Source organism: Rana temporaria, chromosome 4, assembly GCF_905171775.1.
Source record: "Rana temporaria chromosome 4, aRanTem1.1, whole genome shotgun sequence".
In the NCBI taxonomy this organism is placed as follows: domain Eukaryota; kingdom Metazoa; phylum Chordata; class Amphibia; order Anura; family Ranidae; genus Rana; species Rana temporaria.
Genome location: NC_053492.1, coordinates 2,267,798 through 2,287,836, shown reverse-complemented (window position 1 = coordinate 2,287,836; position 20,039 = coordinate 2,267,798). Strand labels below are relative to the sequence as shown.

The 20,039-nt window shown below is 46.0% G+C and overlaps 1 protein-coding gene across 1 annotated transcript in view; it reads left to right on the top strand.

Moving 5' to 3' along the window:
* The window catches only part of LOC120935219 (zinc finger protein 850-like), a 94,964-nt gene that overhangs the window by 17,021 nt on the left and 57,904 nt on the right, over positions 1-20,039 (top strand). The gene's annotated exons all lie outside the window — the stretch shown is intronic.

Below are 20,039 nucleotides of genomic sequence, written 5' to 3'. Positions count from 1 at the left end.
GCGTAAGCGCGCCTAATTCAAATTGTGAAGAGGTGAGCGTGTTTTATGTAAATAAACCATGACCCGACGTTATTGACGTTTTTAACGAACGGCGCATGCGCTGTCCATGGACATATCCCAGTGTGAAACAAAATTGTGTAGCGCTATGGCAAATTAATATCTATAATGGTAGTTCCTCATGGGAACAATGGGAACATAAATAAAGTAACAAATGCAATAAAAAAGTTCTCGTGAAAGATAAAGTCCAATGGTTGTAAACACAAAGTCCATATATCTGTAGACACCACGTGCAAAATGAGGGAACTTGATTAGAATCCCATCGAGACAAATTGTGTAGTGAGTGATCACCGCCACCGGTGGTAGTAAATGGAGGCTTACCGAAGATGGTGGACCTGAAATGACGTACGTCAATCAAGTCATAACAAGCTTCAAGTACCAGACAGGGTACACAAAGTAGCAATCACCAAGAAACTTGCTAGAAGTAATCAATCAGTGTATGATCATAAATGGATAACCTTGGATCTTTGCAGCTCAGCAAGGGGTTAAATAGTTGAGAGAAAATGGAAAGAGAAGGGCCACATAGTGTAAACCGGTATAAAACTGGGTATTTATTGTAAAAAGATAGCAAGTGCACTCACATGTATCTGGATAAAACTCGCATATTCTATAGTATGAGGCGGCAGTGGAGGCGACCCGACGGCGTTTCGTGTTATTCACACATCATCTGGGGACATATCCCAGTGTGCATTGCTCCAAAGTACGCCGCAAGAACTTATTGGTTTCGACGTGAACGTAAATGACGTCCAGCCCCATTCACAGACGACTTACGCAAACAAAGTAACGTTTTCAAAATTCAACGCGGGAACGACGACCATACTTAACATTGGCTAGGCCAGCTTTTTGTTGGACTAACTTTACGCCTGAAAACGCCTTTACGTAAACGGCGTATCTTTACTGCGATGGGCAAGCGTACGTTCGTGAATAGGCGTATCTCGCTGATTTACGCATTCTAGGCGTAAATCATCGTTCACGCCCCTAACGGCCGGCGGAACTAGACAGCTAATATACGACGGCGCAGGCCTTCGTATCTTAGCTACATTTAAGTGTATATCAATTTGAGAATACACTTAAATGTACGACGGCTTCGATTCCGAGTTACGACGGCGTATCTACTGATACGCCGGCGTAACTCTTTGTGAATCTAGCTATAAGTGTGTTCATCTGAGCAACTAATACACGGCCCAACAAGAATTCTCCTGCATTTGTGGCTGTGTGTGTGAAGAGATGAGCTTGGGGCGTGTTATTTGGATATATCGTATTTATCGGTGTATAACACGCACCTTCACTTTAAGGGTGAAGTTTCAGGAAAAAAAATTACATTTTAAATAACTGTGAAGCAAAATAAGGGTCAGTGCCCATCAATGCAGCCTAACCAGTGCCCATCTGCAGCCTCACCATTGACATCAGTGCAGCCTCGGAGGGGGATAGGCAGGGTTTGCCGGACGATCGGCGACAGATTATAAATAGGAGAATCTCCTGTTTACATGGCGGCCTCTTTGACCACCAGGCACGTAGACCCCCTTAATAACCAGACCAATTTTCAGCTTTTGGTGCTCTCACAATTTGAATGACAATTACTCAGTCATACAACACTGTACCCAAATGAAATTTTCGTCCTTTTTTTCACACAAATAGAGCTTTCTTTTGGTGGTATTTAATCACCGTTGGGTTTTTTTATTTTTTGCGCTATAAGAGAAAAAACACTGTAAAAAAATGAATTTTTCGTTGTTTCTGTTATAAAATTTAGCAAATTTTGTATTTTTTCTTCATTCTTTTGCATAAATGTGAAAGATGAAGTTACGCCGAGTAAATAGATACCCAACATGTCACCCTTCAAAATTGCACACGCTCGTGGAATGGCGCCAAACTTCGCTACTTAAAAATCCCCATAGGCGACGTTGCAGGGTATTGTGGGGTATTGCAGAGTAGTGTGGGGTATTGCAGAGTAGTGTGGGGTATTGCAGAGTAGTGTGGGGTATTGCAGAGTATTGCACAGTATGGGTATGGAGTATTGCACAGTATGGGGCAGGGATGGATGGCTGGCTGGATCTGTGACTACAATTGTCACAGATCCAGCCCACAGCACTCGTGCTGCATCTGCTCTCTCCCCCCCCCTCTCCTCTCACACTGTACCGTTTGGTACAGCAAGGGGAGGGAGGAACCGGCATCATCACATGACGCCAGTTTGTTTACAAGTGATCGATCCGTCATTGGACGGAGCGATCACGTGGTAAACCGCCATTATCAGCGGCGATTTACCGTGATGCGCCGTGTCACGGACATTCCCGTGTGCGCGCCCCAGAGGGCGCGCTGGAGCGCGATTCTGGGAGGACGTCCATGGACTTCCTCCCAGAGTTAAGCAACCGCTTTGCAGACGTATTTCGACTGCAGGCGGTGATTAAGTGGTTAATACAAGGTCCCGCCTCCTATGATAGACAGAACAGTCATCCAATGGCAGCCCAGAAGACAGGACTTCCAATTACAGACGCAGTCGAGTAAACAGGAGATTCTCCTGTATGTAATCTGATGGCGCTCTTCTCGCCCACCTCCCTGTCCCCTCCGAGGCAGCACTGATAAATACAGTATATATCTTTTGTGGCCCTGGGGGCCAGAAAAGATATGTACATCCACATTACCAGGGGGGCCACATTAAACCGTAACACAGGCCGGACTTTGGACACGCCTGCTGTAGATTTATGATATATTTTCCTTTTTCTGGAGAGTTGATCTCCAATTGTTTTGTCATGCTAACTGACTGTATGTTCCTCAATGTGATGGGTGGGGGGGGGGGGGAATGTTGATATCCGTGTACATTTGTTGTGTGAGGGGCCCGAACTTCACTGGTCACAGGTCTCTCCCCTTTGAGGTGAACTCACATTGACATACCTTGACTTTTGTTCTGTTTGGTAGTTATTTTTCATGTTTGTTTTCTACTTTTTTTTTTCATTTTTTTAATGACAGCCTTTGTAAGCTGTTGCCTTGTTATGCAATGTCAAAATTTCAATAAAAATTATAAAAAAAATAATAATAATAATTTTACAAAAAAAAGATATACTCCATGGCTGATCTTCATCATGTAAGAAACAGTTCATAAGGAGATCAGAGATCACCAAAGACATGGATGAAGTGTTGTAGCGTGTTGGCTTTTCATTGGCTGAGTACATTTTGGGGTGTAGAGAGGTAAGTAGAGCCTTTAAATGAAGGACATCGCCTTCACAATGTATGTCTTGTCTGTGTGACGTTTACTGAGAATGATATAGCGGGTTACAGAACTAGAAACTGTGAGATCCGATATACACTGTGGGCCAGATTCAGAGAGAATTATGTTACTCCACGGCGGCGTAAGGTATCCCATTTACGTTACACCGCCGCAGGTTTACAGCGTAAGTGCCTGATTCACAAAGCTCTTACCTGTAAACTTGCGGCGGTGTAACGTAATTCCGCTCGGCGCAAGCCCGCCCGTTGCACAGACGTCATTTGTTTAGACGTTAACGTAAATGGCGTCCAGCGCCATTCACGGACGACTTACGCAAACGACGTGATTTTTTTAATTTCGACGCGGGAACGACGGCCATACTTAAAGCGGAGGTTCACCCGTACAATATACTTTTTCCCCTTAGCTTCATGCTCGTTTTGTCTAGGGCAATCGGCTAGTTGTTTTAAAATATGAGCTGTACTTACCGTTTACGAGATGCATCTTCTCCGTCGCTTCCGGGTATGGGCTGCGGGACTGGGCGTTCCTAATTTGATTGACAGTCTTCCGAGAGACTTCCGACGGTCGCATCCATCGCGTCACGATTTTCCGAAAGAAGCCGAACGTCGGTGCGCAGGCGCAGTATAGAGCCACACCGACGTTCGGCTTCTTTCGGCTACTAGTGACGCGATGGATGCGACCTTTGGAAGCCTCTCGGAAGACTGTCAATCAAGAAGGAACGCCCACTCCCGAAGACCATACCCGGAAGCGACGGAGAGGATGCATCTCGGAAACCGTAAGTACAGCTCATATTTTAAAACAACTAGACGATTCCCCTAGAGAAAATGAGCATTAATCTAAGGGGAATGTTTGAAAAAATAGATTAATGGGTGAACTCCCGCTTTAACATTGCTTAGACCACCTAGGAGGCAGCCTTAGTTTTACGCGGCGTGTCTCGACGGAAACAACGTAAAGTTAGAGCGACGGGTAACGCGGATGTTCATAAATCTCCGTAACTAGTCATTTGCATACTCTACGCCGACCGCTATGGAATCCCCACCTAGCGGCCAGCCTAGAATTGCATCCTAAGATCCAACGGTGTAAGTCAATTACACCTGTCGGATCTTAGGGCTATCTATGCGGAACTGATTCTATGAATCAGCCGCATAGTTAGGACGGGCGGATCACAGATCGCCGTCGTATCTCTTTTGTGAATCTGGCCCTATATTACCAAAAGTATTGGGACGCCTGCCTTTACACACACATGAACTTTAATGGCATCCCAGTTATAAGGCCCATACACACGGTAGGACTTTCTGCCAACAAACTTCAAAATGAGCACGTTTTAAAAAAATCCTGAGCGTGTGTACGCTCCATCGGACAAACTTTTTCGGTTTTCATCAGACAAAAGTTCGCTCTGCAAACGGACAAACTTTTCGGCAACAAAAGTCCTACGGTGCAAAGTCCTAACGTGTGTACAGAAATCCATCGGACGTTTGTCTGAAGTACAAATACGCATGCCCAGAACCAATGTTAAAATCAACCAACAATAGCAGAAGTTGACCAAAGGGTGGCGGTAAAGAGCAGAAAAATCACGTGATGTTGGGAAAGTTTGCAGAAAAGTCCCGTCGTGTGTATGCTATGGGTGTTCCCGGCCAACTCCCTTCAGGCAAAAATCCACAGAAAAGTTTGTTTGAAGTCCGACCGTGTGTATGAGGCTTAAGTCTGTAGGGTTCAATATTGAGTCCCCCCCCTGCTTTTGCAGCTATAGCAGCTTCAACTCTTCTGGGAAGGCCGTCCACAATGTTTAGGAGTGTGTCTATGGGAATGTTTGACCATTTTTCCAGAAGAGCATTTGTGAGGTCAGGCACTGATGTTGGATGAGAAGGCCTGGCTCACAGTGTCCACTCTAATTCATCCCAAAGGTGTTCTATCAGGTTGAGGTTAGGACTCTGTGCAGACCAGTCAAGTTCCTCCACCCCAATCTCGGTCATCCAAGTCTTTATGGACCTTGCTTTGTGCACTGGTACAAATCATTTGGTGGAGGGGGCATTATAATGTTGGGAAGGGGTGATTATGATGTGGGGGAGGGGGGATTATGATGTGGGGGAGGGGGGATTATGGTGTGGGGTTGTGTTTCAGGGGTTGGGTTTGGCCCCTTAGTTCCAGTGAAGGAAACTTAAGGCGTCAGTATACAAGACATTTTAGACAATTTCATGCCCCCAACTTTGTGGGAACAGTTTGGGGACGGCCTCTTCCTGTTCCAAAATGACTGCCCACCAGTGCACAAAGCAAGGTCCATAAAGACATGGATGAGCGAGTTTGGGGTGGAGGAACTTGACTGGCCTGCACGGAGTCCTGACCTTAACCTGATAGAACACTTTTGGGATGAGTTAAAGCAGAGACTGTAAGCCAGGCCTTCTCATCCAACACCAGTGCCTGACCTCACAAATGCGCTTCTAGAAGAATGGTCAAACATTCCCATAGACACCCTCCTAAACCTTGTGGACGGCCTTCCCAGAAGAGTTGAAGCTGTAAAGGGAGGGCCAACTCAATATTGACCCTATGGACTAAGACCGGGATGTCAAAAAAGTTCATGTGCGTGTAAAGGCAGGTGTCCCAATACTTTTGGTAATATAGTGTACTAAAGCAATAATGAATAAACATGGGTCATAGTGATTAATACAGCGGGTTGTCTCATACCCAGAGAGCGGCTCCAAATCCTGTGCGTGTTACCCTCCTGTACCAGAACTTCCTCAGGGGGCCTCAGGTGGGTTCTGACCTTGATCTGTATTGAGGTCCATGTACCATGTGTCACCGAGTGTGATAGAAGAGGAAGTATTCTGAATCGGCTGCAAAGGCTATGAATGTGGTTTTCAGTAGCACATGGTTCCTAAATGCTCTGAAGAGATTGTTCATCCCAAATCACCTTTCAGATAGCTTACTCAGTCACAACTCACATTAAGAAGATCTGGCGATGTTTATTTGTCGTATGATCCGTAGAATGCAAGTTACAACAGGTAAAAGAACGATTCTTCCATGCAGGTATAGAAGATACACACAGGTCAGATGAATTACAGCATTAAAATGACTGATACAGAAAAGAGGGGGAGGAGAGACTGAGCAGCATGGAAACTACGGAATGCCACAAGAGACAAACTAGATAGACATTAAAGAGACAGTACATAATAAAAAACAATATCATGTAACATGACACTCCCCGCCTGAAATCTTTAGATTTCAAAGTCTATTACATATATAAAGATAAGTCCCAATGTCAAGAAGTCCAACTTGAACCTGTAGGGGAAGAAACGTTAAAGGTAAAATTGGTGTGTAAACCATAGATACGTGATACCCGCAAACAAGAAGGTATGCAGTAAATGAACAACGAAACATGACGTCCAAAAAACAGATGGCTTGAGTCCTGTAGTCTATCATTTATAATCGTGGGACTTCAACAGTAGCACAGTCAATAGTGATAGTGATATTCTTCCTGCCATAGCAGGTATAGCCGGTACTCCTGCCTAAGTCACTCACTTGGGGAGAAGAAGCACCAATTCCGTGATTGGTCGTGAGAAAGTCCGAGCAGAACCTCCTTTAGTTATCTTAATCTCAACCTTTCGAACCTTTCCGTCATCGCTGGGCATTACGCTTGTTACAAGACCCATAGGCCACTCATTGCGACAGACTTCTCTATCTTTTAGAAGAACAAGGTCTCCTACTTTGAGGTTAGGCTTGGGTGTTTGCCATTTGGAACGGCTTTGAAGGGTATGCAGGTACTCTTTTCTCCAGCGGTGCCAAAACACATTGGCTAGGTGTTGCACCCATTTCCATTGACGCCTATAGATATCCTTCGGGTCAATCTCGGCAGAAGATATCACGTTAGTTCCAACCTTCTGAGTAAGGAGTGTGGCTGGGGTAAGGATCATTGGAGCATCAGGATCGGAAGATACTGGTACTAGAGGCCTTGCATTTATGATGGCGGATACTTCAGAGAGAAAGGTACTCAAAGTCTCATGAGTCAATAGTGAAGACTTGTGGTCCTGCAACATGGAATCGAGAATTCTTTGAGCGATTCCAATCATTCGCTCCCAGGATCCTCCCATATGCGAAGAATGTGGTGAATTAAACAGCCAAGTACATCCATTGTTTGCTAAGAAATTGTCTAGTTGAAGTTCTTTACAGGCTCCAACGAAGTTGGTACCACAGTCGGATCTTAGCTGTTTGACAGGTCCTCGGATGGAGAAGAATCTTCGTAAAGCGTTGATGAAACAAGACGAATCCATTGACTCGATCAACTCGATATGCTGAGACAGGTAAACAACACAGCCCACCTTTTGCTATTGGCTGCTCCACCGCGAGTCCTACGAGTTACCACAGTCCACGGACCAAATACATCAACTCCAACGTAGGTGAAGGGTGGATCTGTACTTAGGCGATCAAATGGCAGGCTTGCCATTTGTTGTAGTTGGTGTCTACCTCTTAACTTGCGACACTTGACACATTTAAAAAGCAGGGAAGAAACACATCTCTTCATTCCAACAATCCACAAGCCAGCTGACCTGATAGCGCCTTCTGTAAATTGTCGGCCTTGGTGTTGTATTAGTTCGTGATGGTGCCGTATTAGAAGAGTGGCAATGTGGTGCTGACCTGGTATGATGACGGGGTTTTGTTCCTTGCTGCACAGGTCAGATTTCTCTATTCGACCTCCAACTCGTAGCAACTGATTGTCATCGACTACAGGGTTCAGATTAAATAGTGAACTACCCTTTGATAGAGGTATTCCACCTTTGAATCTGTGCAACTCTTCCATGTACACTTCTTGTTGTACACAGCGAATGATAGCCCTTTCCGCACGCTCAATTTCCGTTGCATTAGGGAGGTTGGTACAGATATGGCAGCCATGACATTCTGAAGTTGAGCTCCTTTTAAAACAATGGGCAATGTGTATCAAATAAGCAAGAGCCCTAACAGCTGATGACCAGGTTGAAAAACGTTCAAAACGATGCGACTTTAGTTTTTGTTCTGAACTCGCAGAGGTACGCAGTGTGGTGTACATAGACCTGATTTCTTTATCATCATCAGGATGTACCAGTTCATAGGTAGTGTCCGTGGAAATTGAGTAGGAGTTTTCAGAAAGAAATCTTGGAGCCGACAGCCACAAGCAGTCGAGGAGAGCTGATGAAGATATAGCTCTTGTCCCACAATCGGCAGGATTAAGGTCAGTGGGAATATGATGCCATTGCTTTGGCAAGGAGAACCTTCTGATACGTTCTACTCTATTGCTGACATACACGTAAAATTGTTTAGTTTGGTTGTAAATGTAACCAAGCACTATCTTGCTGTCTGTGTAAAATGTGAAGGAATCAATTTTAATGTCCATTTCACTCTTTATGACTTCAGCTATTTCTACTGCTAGCACAGCTGCACAAAGTTCAAGTCTGGGTATGGTATGTGCAGGTTTTGGTGTTAGCTTTGTCTTGCCTAGAACAAAGTTGCAGTGTATGTCTCCATTAACACCTGAGGTCTTCAAATAGGCCACTGCAGCTATAGCTTCAACTGATGCATCTGAGAAAATATGGGTTTCCCTCTGGACAGCGGCTGAGATGGAGACTGGGGCATAGCAACGTGGAATTTGGAGCTGTTCTAATGTCTTCAGAGAACCTCTCCATTTCTCCCATCTTTGTTGTTTCTCAATAGGTAACGGAGTGTCCCAATCTATGTTATCAGTAGTAAGCTGTCTTAATAACATCTTACCTTGGGTGGTGACTGGGGCTATAAATCCCAGTGGGTCGTAGATGCTGTTCACTACGGACAAGACTCCTCTCTTGGTGAAGGGTTTGTCACAGGTTGACACCTGGAAGGTGAATGTGTCTACTTTGATGTTCCACAGCAGACCTAGACTTCTCTGCATAAGGGGTGTGTCTGACCCAAGGTCAAGGTCTTTCACACTGGCAGCATAGTCCTCAGGGTGAAATGCATTCATTAGCTCTTGGCTGTTAGATATAATTTTGTGACGTCTCAAGTTTGCTACAGCTAGCATCTCCTTTGTTCTGGTAAGAAGATCAATTGCTTCTTTAGCAGTAGGAAAGGATTTGAGCCCGTCATCTACGTAAAAGTTCCTTTCAACAAATTGATGAGCATCGGATCCATACTCAGCTTCTCCAAGCTGAGCTGTCTTTTTTAGTCCAAAGATTGCTACAGCTGGGGAAGGGCTGTTCCCAAAGACGTGCACCCTCATTCGGTAATCAATTACCTCTTTGTTGATGTCGTTGTCCTTGTGCCATAGAAACCTGAGGTAATTCCTGTTATCTTCCTTGACGATGAAGCAGTGGAACATTTGTTGAATGTCGGCCATCACCGCTACAGGTTCTTGACGAAAGCGAATTAGGACTCCAATGAGGTTGTTGTTCAAGTTGGGCCCTGTGAGGAGCATGTCGTTAAGTGAGAAGCCTTCATGTTGGGCACTGGAGTCAAAGACAACTCTGATTTGGTCTGGCTTTCGTGGGTGATACACACCGAAGGAAGGGAGGTACCAGCATTCTTCTCCTTCTTTCAATGGGGGTGCGGGTTCGGCATGACCCCTATCAAAGATATTCTGTATGAAGTCCACAAAATGTCTTTCCATCTCTGGCTTCCTGCTTAAGGTACGCTTTAAGGAGGAGAATATTTTGACTGCTTGATGTAGATTGTTTGGTAGCTTCTCTCTCGGGAGGCGAAAGGGTAGGTGTGCTACCCAGCTATTGGAATCTTCCTGAAAGAACTCATTGTCCATTACTTTAAGGAATTCTTTGTCTTCTGCCGAAGGAGCCAACTTGTCGTCTTCACTGCTTACATTGAAAACTGTAGAACCAAAGCTGTCATCGTAGGTGCGGGAAAGGTTTGTGTTGCAACTTGCAGCTAGTTACCTTCTCCTTTACCCAGTAGTGATGTGGGCATGGCTTAAAGTGAGTATTACGACCATTTGGCAATACATTTGTCTTGAAAAAAGAAATGTTAGTAGGCCTTTTCATTTTGCCTATACAGACGTTGCCTATGATGACCCAGCCTAAGTCCAGGTACTGGGCGAATGGGGCCTCTGGAGGTCCGCTGACCTGCCTGTGTACCTTGTGGATCCTTAGGATATCTCTTCCCAGCAGAAGAAGGATTTTAGCATCTTTGTCAAGTGGTGGGATTTCACTTGCTATTGACCTTAGATGAGGGTGGTAGAAGGCAACTTCTGGTGTAGGTATTTCTTCTTTGTTGGCTGGTATCTGGTTACACTCTACAAGTGTAGGTAAGGGTAATTGTAGTTTTTTTTCTAGGGAGGACACAATAAATCCATGAGCCCTTCTTCCAAAAACTTCTGTAGTTCCACTACAAGTGCCTAAGGTGTAAGGGTGAACCTCTCCTTTTGTGCAAAATAGATCGAACAGTTTGGATCGTGCAAGCGATCGATTGCTTTGATCATCTAAGATAGCATACACCCTTAAAGTCTTTTCTGGCTGATCCTTGTGATGAATATTCACTAGGCATATTTTAGCGCAAGATTTGTCACAGTGGTCTTCCCCACAGACTTCAGTGCACGAAGAAAATACCATGGTGGAATTAGGTACGTGATCTATACTCTTCCCGCTGTGGTTCTGCCCAGGAGGAAGGTCTGCATGTTGTGAAGGATTGGACTCAAGGGGATGGAGTGCTTGCACGTGGTCCTCGGAACCGCACTCTATGCACTTGATAGGAGTTTTACATTCCTTGGCAAAGTGATCGGTGGAAGCACAGCATCTATAACATACCCCAAAAGTCTTTAGGAGTTCCTTTCGTTCTTGTAGGGGCTTCTTTCTGAAACCGATACATTTTTTGAGAGGGTGAGGCTTCTTGTGGATGGGACATAATCGGTTTGGGTTTTCGATCTTGACGCTCTTGTTTGAGGCGGGAGCTAAGGCGGGAGTGGGAATAATGTCTGTCTTCCTAACAGACACGGGACCTCTGCGGTTCCTGTAGCTAGTATGTAGGTTGTCGCCTTTAGGTGAGGGAGTATTGAACTCACTGAATGCAAAACTAGGATCGTTCTTGGTGTCAGCAATGTTCCTGACGAAATTGCAGAAGTAGGAGAACGGGGGAAAGGAAACCTTGTTTTCCCGTTTGTATGATGACCCAACTTGGATCCACTTTTCTTGTAGGCCATGCGGAAGCTTGCAAATGATAGGGTTAACTCCTCGAGCAGTGTCCAGGTAACTGAGGCCAGGTAGCTTAGGGTCGGTTTTGGCAAGCTGGACTTCGAGAAGAAGGTCACTGAGTCTCTGGAACTCTTTATTGTCCTAACCAGATATCCTTGGGAAATTTTCCAATCGTTTGAGCAATGCATTCTCTATGGCTTCAGGACTACCGTAAGTCTGTTCTAGACGCTCCCATGCTGCGGTGAGACCTGCAGTTGGATTGTCGATGTAGACTGACCTGAGGCTCTTGACACGTTCTGTAGACTGTGGGCCAAGCAACCCGATCAGCAGATCCAGCTCACGATCGGCAGTAATACCGATACCGCCTATTGTAGTTTTGAAAGCGGCTTTCCAGCTTCTATAATTTTCAGGATGGTCGTCAAAGTTTACTAGGCCTGACTTGGTGAGCTCATGTCGAAGTAAGTACTTTACTAACTCTGTTGTATCGGTTGCCTCTGACTTTACATAGGAGGTTGCTGGTTGATTGTTGTGGATTGCATTGTTTATGGTATTGTTGTAAAGAGACGTGGGAAGATATGGTGCAGCAAGGGCATTCAGCTGAATTGTTGGGTGAAGGTCTGGAACAGTACTGTTAGCAGGAGGTTGGCGACTTGCTTGCGGATTAGTGTGCCGTTTTGTGACATATGCGGGATCAGCATGACAGGCGGGAGCTGTACTGGGTGGGTTTGCATGTAGGAAGTGGCTGGAACAGCTTTTACCTGATGATGTGGTGAAGTCCTTGCGTTGCCGTGAAACGTAGAGGTAATTGAGTGTTCACTGCTGTGGTTTAGAACATAGTTCTTAGTGCGTTCAAAAGGATCTTCTACATCTGCCTTGACGCTGACCCTTTCGCTAGCGTTTTCATCTGCACCGATAGCGTGTTCCAAAACCTTTAGTTTTGCTGCAGCTGCCTCGTAGTTGCTCTGTTCCTTTAAAGCTTCAATTGCTGCCCTTTGATGTGCCGTTTGAGCTTCTATTGCTGCCTTTTGATGCGCTGCCTCGGCTTCCATTACTGCCTTTTGATGCGCTGCCTCGGTTTCCATTACTGCAACCTCGGCCTCCATGTCTGCTCTCTTTTTTGCATATGCGGCTATCAAAGGATAGCCTCTGCTTCGGCGCGGGCATTTATTAGCTGTTCACTAAGCGTTGAGTGCCTTGAACTTCGGGATCTAGAGGAACCTTTAGAACGTCTGGTGGATACAGATTTGTGAGATAAAGTGTCCCGTGGCAGCATTAATTTTGCTTCTGCCTTTGCTTTAGTTCGCTGGATAAAGCTTTCTCTTTCCTCATTAAGAAGCTGGGCATTGTTAAGTTGCTCTAAGGACTCCTCAGTGTTGATGCTTTGCAGAATAGTTTTATATTTATTGCTTGTAGTCTGGTACAGTTCATATGAAGCAGAGAGATGCTTTATGGCGCCCTCTAGTTGCAGTACCTCATGGCTGGGACACGAAATCACATCAATGTGGGTGAGGATTTTATCCCAAATCTGCTTCAAACTGGTTGCTAGTTCAGTTCTCATGGATTCATAGTTCTCTTTAACCTTCCAAGTGGGTTTCACAGAGCGTTTGGTCAATGCAGTGGACTCTGGGTCCTCATCCTGGCTTTCTCTGTGTGGTGCATGCTGTGGTGTTTCATCACACACTGAGCCCTTTCCACTCATGATGGCCTGCAGTACACAGGCTTGACTGTAGCAATGAAGAGTGTCTGTATACTGTGAGGAGCTGTAACAAGCTGTGCTGGGGTTGTATGCAGAATTCTCATGCAATACACACAGTTACACTTCACTATGATCTGTCCTGTGACGCAGTTATCTCTGTGCAGGCTGCTGGATACGTTCTTTTACTATTCTGAATCGGCTGCAAAGGCTATGAATGTGGTTTTTCAGTAGCACATGGCGCTCATTGCCCTGAAGAGATTATCCATACCAAATCACCTTTCCAGATAGCTTACTCAGTCACAACTCACATGAAAGAAGATCTGGCGATGTTTATTCGTCGTATGATCCGTAGAATGTAAGTTACAACAGGTAAAAGAACGATTCTTCCATGCAGGTATAGAGGATACACACAGGTCAGATGAATTACAGCATTAAAATGACTGATACAGAAAAGAGGGGGAGGAGAGACTGAGCAGCATGGAAACTACGGAATGCCACAAGAGACAAACTAGATAGACATTAAAGAGACAGTACATAATAAAAAATAATATCATGTAACATGACAGGAAGGAAGAGATAAATCACATCACGGGGAGGAGGAAACATCATCGATGTATTGGACATTGAAGGACCATTGTATTTTTTTGAATGAAGGACTGTCACTTTATTGGATGGGATTGCTCTGCATTGTGGAGAATGTTATATCTTATTTATCTCACTGACACCTATTATGGAACTTATTTTATCTCACTGACACCAACAATGGGGTGGATTCAGGTAGGGGCGCGCAAAACTGCGGCGGCGTAACGTATGACATTTACGTTACGCCAAGTTTTATAGGCAAGTGCTTGATTCACAAAGCACTTGCCTGTAAAGTTGCGGCGGCGTAGCGTAAAAGGGGCCGGCGTAAGCGTGCGTAATTCAAATGATCCCGTAGGGGGCGTGGATCATTTAAATTAGGCGCGTTCCCACGCCGAACGTACTGCGCATGCACCGTCCATAAAATTTCCCGACGTGCATTGCGGTAAATGACATCGCAAGGACGTCATTGGTTTCGACGTGAACGTAAATGGCGTCCAGCGCCATTCACGGACAACTTACGCAAACTGCGGCGGCGTAACGTATGACATTTACGTTACGCCACCGCAAGTTTTATAGGCAAGTGCTTGATTCACAAAGCACTTGCCTGTAAAGTTGCGGCGGCGTAGCGTAAAAGGGGCCGGCGTAAGCGCGCGTAATTCAAATGATCCCGTAGGGGGTGTGGATCATTTAAATTAGGCGTGTTCCCACGCCGAACGTACTGCTCATGCGCCGTCCATAAAATTTCCCGACGTGCATTGCGGTAAATGACGTCGCAAGGACGTTATTGGTTTCGACATGAACGTAAATGGCGTCCAGCGCCATTCACGGACGACTTACGCAAACGACGTAAAATTTTCAAATCGTGCCGCGGGAACGACGTCCATACTTAACATTGGCTGTGCCTCCTAATAGCAGGAGCAGCCTTACGCAGAAAACGACGTACGCAAACGACGTAAAAAAACTACCGCCGGGCGCACGTACGTTCGTGAAATGGCGTAAGTATGTAATTTGCATACTCTATGCTGACAACTATGGGAGCGCCACCTAGCGGCCATCTGAATACAGAAAGTAGATACGCCGGCGCAACTTAGCAATTACGCGGCGTATCTATGGATACGCCGGCGTAATTGCTCTCTGAATCTACCCCAATGTTTTTTTTCTTTTCATCTCTCTGACACCAACAATGGATGACAAGGAAATCATGCACATGGTGACTTGCCAACTGGAGTGAGAGTCATGATTGGTGGAAGAGGAATGAGGGGAGAGCTTTCTCTGAGAAGATAAAACCAGCTATGATACAGTTCTCACAGCCTGCAATACTTCTGACCACCACTGGAGGGAGACTCTCTCACATTTATCTGGCTGGACACACACAGGCAGATACAAATCTTTCATACAATCTGATACAATCTAAGGAGTGTGGAGCAGACAAGTGATTCCCACACACTTCAGAGGATCCCTAAGAATCCTGGTGTGATGACTTCTTCCCCCACCCCCGCACACATGATTTAGGGCAGATTGGATGAAGTGTGTGAAGTGAGTGGTGTGCTGGGCAGTGGTACACACACACACATACAGATCTCTGTCTGCCAGATACAATCACTTCCACACACTGACAATAATCTGCATTAGGGAGGAGCTCCGTGTCTGAACAGAAGATTGGATGAACACTGGCTCCTCCCACATTCTTCTGATCATCCAACAATTACGGCAATTTGGTGCAGACGAATGTGACGGCTTCTGGCTGTCACTGGCTTCTAGGGAAGCAACGGCTGATGAGACATTTTTGGGAGATTATTTAACCACTTAATACCCGCACGCCGTCATATGACGTCCAAAACGGGGACCTGTTATCCTGGGTGGACTTGCATTAATCTTTCTTTATTTAATGCCCATAGCAGAAAATGTTTTCTACATATTTTATGTAATTCCTCAGAAACTTTTTCACCTAAAATGGTGGAAAGGAAACTACAATTCCCAGCAGTCCCAGCAACTGTCCAGGTGTCATGTATATAAAGGACTGCACTGGTGTACTCCCTCCTCTTTCTTGGAGCGAATGCCAGAACAGGATAACCTAGGAAAGAACTCCAAACGTGACTCTTCGGCCAGCCGGCCCATCCTGTTGTGATGCTGGAGTAAGGTGGTAAACGGACGGCAACCCTGCTGTCAATAACTCCAACCGGGAAAATAAAACCGAAACTTCCCAGAAATGAACTTGTTAAGCGCCAACGGGAGTTTGGTATGTAGATTCAGTATCCTGAAAAGAGAATAAATATCCGTAATAGGGTGGGTAGGGAGGGAAGATACTCGCCTCCTGTCTTCATATAACTAATATTTTCCATCACAAGCTAGGAAAATCTCGATTTATATATCAGACAGGGGGCTCATATCTTGCAGGTTCAAAGCTATATATATACAACATCATGTAATACAACACACAACTCAGATATATATATACAGTATCTAATACACACCCGAAGTAAATCGTGGGACAATTAGAGATTATCACAGTTAAGAGGTAATGACAGATAAAGAGACATGATTCTCAGGTCTAAAGTAAAATTGACGAAAGGTCGACTCTGACGACCAGTCGGCTGCCAATAGGAGGTCCGATAGGGAACCCCCTGAAGTAACCACCTTAGTGGCCATCGCCCCCCTGGTCGAGTGTGCGCCAAAGAGGGATACATCTATACCCGACATCTCCATCACCAGTCTTACCCACCTAGCTAAGGTGGCTGAAGACACCGGGTGGTGCGGTTGTACATATGAGACTAGCAACTGTGAGAAATCTGGGGAACGTAGAGTCGTTGTGCGTGATTCGTAAGTCTGCAGACAGCGGACGACGCATAGTCGCGGATGTGATTGGAAGAGTGGGTAGAAGACCGAGTGTAATTGAGTTTTGGTTCTGCGTACTACTGAGAATCTAACCCCTTCCGGCGAGAATTGTCGCCTAGAAATATCCAAGGCTCTCACATCTGAGACCCTTTTTATGGAAACCAGGCATAATAGCGTAGTAAGTTTTAGGGATAGAATCTTTAAGGAGAGACTATCGTTGTCCTCCCAAGAGGAAAACAACTGAAGGACTTTGGAGACATCCCAGGTCGACTGGTAGCGAGGACGTGGAGGCCATTTATATCTAACGCTGCGGAGTAAGCGACATACCAATGGATGTTTGCCAATGGGTAAAGAATCCACTGGACAATGGTATGCCGAGATAGCAGATCTATAAACATTGAGGGAACTATATGATTTTCCCGTTCCGTAGGACTCCGCCAAGTAGTTTACTACCGAAGAGACAGGGGACTAAATGGGACTAATCTGTCGTTGATCACACCAATGAACCCATAACCCCCAGGCAGATCGATATGCCGATCTAGTCCCTGGGGCCCAGGCCAAGGCGAGGAGGTCTCTAGCCGATTGTGAAAGTTCTGTACCAGATTCTGGCACCCCAAAACCAACCATGCAAGGAGAGGTAGTTTGCCTTCCAGAAGTAATGGGTGTAGACCCTTGGTCGGATTGGTCAACAGGTGTGTTGAGTGGGGAAGGAGTCTGGGATAGTCGATCGACATCCCCAGGATCAGAGGGAACCACGGTTGTGTCGGCCACCAGGGAGTGATCAGAACAACCATCGCCCACTGATTGACTATGTGAAGGAGTAGTCTGGTGATCAGTGTGAAAGGGGGAAAGGCATAATGTAACCCCTCGGGCCACATTTGAAGAAATGCGTCCACTGCTATTGCTTCCGGATCTGGTCTCCAGCTGTAAAAGCGGGGTAACTGCCGGTTGAGTCTCGAGGCGAAAAGATCCGTGTGAAGCGGACCCCAAAGGTCTTGTATTGCTAGAAAAACCGATCTGTCCAATGTCCAGTCGCTGGAATCAGTCAGATAACGGGAATTCCAGTCTGCCACACAGTTGGACACCCCTGGAATGTATTCCGCCACTGGGATAATGTCGCGGGATAGACAGAAATTCCAGAATTCGGACGCGATGTCCGCTAGCATTTTGGATTTTGTGCCCCCTAGGCGGTTGATATATTGTACTGCCGCCACATTGTCCATGCGTAAAAGAACGCAACAGTTGGACCTCTGAGAGAGAAAACTCCTGATGGCGAAGAATTCCGCCAGTAGTTCCAGCGCGTTGATGTGGAGGGAAGACTCGTCTACGGACCATGTCCCTCCTGTGGTGTCTTGGCCACAACGAGCTCCCCAGCCCTGTCGGCTCGCATCTGATTCTAGGATGACGTCCGGCCGAGAGTTGAAGATTGTCTTGCCGTTCCATTCGACGGCATGTTGAAGCCACCACCGCAATTCCTCCTCCGATTCCGAACAAAGGTCGACTTTGTCCGAATAACGGAGGCCTTGCCGTAGGTGGAGGGCTTTGAGGCGTTGTAAGGCCCGATAATGTAATGGAGCTGGGAAGATTGCCTGAATGGAGGCTGATAATAGTCCGACTATGCGTGAAAGAACTCTCAGCGATATTTGACTCTTGCGCAAAACCGCTCTGATTTCTTTCCGGATCAGGGCCAGTTTGGACTTGGGTAGGCGTAGTACCGCTTGTCTGGTGTCCACAGAGAATCCTAAAAACTCCATCTCTTGAGCTGGAGAGAGTATAGACTTTTTGTGATTGATGAGGAAACCCAGTTCCTCTAGTAGTGACACTGTTTTTGAACGGGCCATAATTAGGAGATCGTCCAGATAAATTATCAGGCGTACTCCTCTGCAATGTAGTGCAGCCACCACTGGCTTCATTATTTTGGTGAAGCACCATGGGGCTGATGATAGGCCGAAGGGTAGGCAAGTAAACTGCCACATACGGTCCTTCCATTGGAATTTTAGAAATTTTTGGGAGGAGTGGTGCATTGGTATCGTTAGATACGCATCTTGGAGATCTATTTTGACCAGCCAATCTCCCGGGATTAGGAGGTCTCTCAGTAGATGTATTCCCTCCATCTTGAAGTGACGGTACGTCACGTATTGGTTTAGTTCTCTTAAATGTATTACCGGTCGGTAGCCTCCATCCTTCTTCTTTACCAAGAAGAGGTTGCTTACGAAACCGGGAGATAAAGGATCCACTTCTATCACAGCTTGTTTTGAAATGAGTTCCTGTAGTTCTCTGTCTATGAGGCGTACATTTTGTTCTGAAAAATGTATGGGATGTGGTAGTACGGACATGACCGGTTGTGATATGAAGTCTATGTGGTAGCCCGCTACTGCGGACAGTATCCAAACGTCTGCTGTAATCGTGTACCAGACATGGGTAAAATGTCTCGGCCTGCCCCCTACAGGTATATGAGTATGGCAAGTCATTGATATACTCACCGGTGGGTGGTCGGAATCTGGGGAAACCTCTGCCACTGCGCCCTCTCCATGGGCGTCCTCTAGGAGGAAAAAATGGAGCCGGTTGTGCCACCGGGACGGAGTACTGCTGCTGCACGGGTGAGTAAGATTGAGCGGGTGCCCTAGGATAGGCCCTGTAGTAGTTGCCACGGCCGGCAGATCGGCCTCTCCCTCTGCCGGCCCTGTTAAAAACCTTAGGCCCGGAGCCTGACTTTTTTAGAGAAGTTTGGGCTTTGTCCAGACTATTAAATAGGCCTACAAATCTATTGATGTTTTTCATCAAGTCTTCTCCGAATAGGAGGCCTTCTGCTGAGGGGCCTGGTTCTGACTCAGCTAAATGTGAAAGTTGCGGGTCGAGTCTCATCAAAATCGACCTGCGTCGTTCAATAGCGCAGGTCGTGTTGGCTGAGCCTAACAGGCAGATGGCACGTTGTGCCCAACCTCTCAATTGTACTAAATCCACTGAACCTTCGGTGGCGGCTGCCTGCTCAGATAAATTCAATATTTTGGTCAAAGGACCTAAAAGATCTAAAATACGATTTTGGATCGTTTTAAAAGAGCGTTCTATGCCCTTTTTTGTATACTTGCCCGATTTGGTCAAGTACTTGAGAAGCACCGGGTCAATTTCAGGTGTTGATGCCACCTTTTTAGGAATGAACGGTCTGGGGCATTCCGCTCTCAACTTATTTCTATTTGTCCTGTCCAAAATCCTTCTTGTCCAGTGTTCCACATATTGGGACACTTGTGGGAGGGGTGCCCAGTCCCCGGATCTGGGGTGTGATATATTCTCCGGATTAAAGAATGGCTCCCCTAGGGAGTCCAAGATTGCTTCAGATGGCAATTCCGGATTGGCTTCCTTTTCAGTAGCCATTTGCCCAGCCTTCTCTTGTTCGGAATCAGAATCATCGGATGCTATTATCAGCGAACCTTCAGATGCTTCCTCATCCGATTCATCATTAAATGAGTCCGGTTTAGCCCGGCGGGCAGGTTGAAATTTCTTTCGGGGAATCTCC